The 2,026-nt window shown below is 32.9% G+C and overlaps 1 non-coding gene across 1 annotated transcript; it reads right to left on the reverse strand.

The window, feature by feature from the left end:
- Positions 1-1,438: 1,438 nt before the first annotated feature.
- Positions 1,439-1,544, reverse strand: LOC127099360 (small nucleolar RNA R71). Its single transcript, XR_007793872.1, has one exon. It is a non-coding gene; the product is annotated as a small nucleolar RNA R71 (small nucleolar RNA).
- Positions 1,545-2,026: the final 482 nt, after the last annotated feature.

Raw genomic sequence — 2,026 nt, forward strand, 5'->3', positions numbered from 1 at the left:
ATTGATGATTGTTGAATAGGCTTACATGTATTGTGTTACATGTTTTGTATTGATGTTGGATTTTATTCCGCTGCGAATTATGCAAATGTTTTATTTGATTAAATAAATGAGCATGACAGGATAATTTGGAACATGGTGTGAAGTGTTTGTGTGACACCCTTAAATGGCTTAATTACTCTGATTTATATATGTTGTTTTAATTAAATATTTGGGGTATTTATAAGGGTGTTACATTTTATGGTTATCATGTACAAGTAGTCTCATTGTAGACTTAAAATTAGAAGAGCTATCAAAATGACAAATCTCTTGTAGGATTTAGTTTTAATTCTGTTATGAAATGTTTAATTGAATGCTTTGTTCCCTTATTGTATTTCACATATACTCTATAAATGTATGATAGTATCAGATTTAATCTATATGCGGAAAGTTGATGACTAATATTCGAATTAAATTGTAAAACGGTTTAACCGATACTATGAGACTTTTTTTGGTTTAAAAGGAAAAATTATTTTTAAAAAAATAGTTTTTTTTAAAGGTTTTTGAACCAAAGAATTGCTCTATGAAATTATGTAATTATTTGGTTCAAGAAACAATCGTATGCTTTGAAAGGAGATACGATTATTTTTATCTATTTCGTTTTTCCAAAAATCAGTACCCTCGTAATAGAATGAAAACGAGAGTTTTATATGAGTAAGACATGGGAAGACAATCACGATCATAAGGCTACTCTTTTATAAATTTTTAAATCAATTTAAACATATCTAACCAAAGTTCCATCGTTTTAGCAAATCACTGATGGCATAAAAATCAGTAATCCAAACAGTCTCTAGCGGAGCGATAACTTTTTACTACATTGATAGAACCGCACGCTTGCGGCCTACCAAGGTTTTGACACCATTGTCAGAGACTATTTTATATATATATATTTTTTTATTTCTTAGGTTAGACGGATAATTTTTTTTTGTTTGTTTGTTTTTGGTTGAATGCGAAGAACTCGAATCCTCGGGAACCTCGTTGAACCAATTGATGAGATCAAACACTTTTTACACCAGAAATATGTACAACAACAAGCGATGGCTACTACTAATCACACTTTGAAGGACTACATGTTCCCTAACACTACTGAGCCTCATTATAGTATTGGACATCCTTCTATAGAGGTAAATAATTTTGAGTTAAAATTGTCTCTATTGTCCATGGTACAATAAAATTAGTTTTCTGATTCACCCGAACCTGCATCTGTCTATTTACATCAATTTTTATGATACTCTAAAAATAAACAGAGTGACCAGCGAGGCAATTTAGTATTTGTTCCCTTCTCGCTAAGAGATAGAGCTAGAGTGTGGACTATATTTCTTGCCTTCTGATTCTATTATGATGCGGGATCAGTTAAAAATCACGCTCTTAACTCTATATTTCCCACCAAGCAAAACGGTCCAGTATAAAAATCAAATTACCAGTTTTACCGAGAAGGACATGGAATCGCTCTACGAGTCATGGGAGAAATTTAAGGAAATGCTTAGGTTATGCCCCTGTCATAGATTTGAAAGATGGTTTATAATTCACACTATTTATAATGGTCTGTCGTATACTACGAGAATGACAATAGACGTAGCTACATGTAGAACCCTTATGAACAAAAGTATTGACCAAGCATATGCCTTTATAGAGGATATGACACATAACCATTATCAATGGGGAAGCGATTGTAACTCCAATGAGCGAGCACTTAAAAAAGGTCTCCTGTATGAGGTAAACGCTTTATACCACCTTAATGCTAAAGTTGTTGCATTATTCTAAAAGTTTGATAAAATGAGTGTAAGGTTTGTAGTTCCTCTACCCCCAACCTATGAGATTTGTGGAGTAGTTGGTCACACTGGTATTGCATACCAAGTGATTGCAATGGGAGAACCTAACCAAGAAATGACTAATCACATGAGTAATGCCCAAAGAGGAAATTTCTACCCCAACACCTATAATATTGGATGGAGAGACCACCCAAATGTTTTTATACAAAAATAACTCT

The sequence above is a fragment of the Lathyrus oleraceus genome, chromosome 6 (genome assembly GCF_024323335.1).
Source record: "Lathyrus oleraceus cultivar Zhongwan6 chromosome 6, CAAS_Psat_ZW6_1.0, whole genome shotgun sequence".
Classification (NCBI taxonomy): domain Eukaryota; kingdom Viridiplantae; phylum Streptophyta; class Magnoliopsida; order Fabales; family Fabaceae; genus Lathyrus; species Lathyrus oleraceus.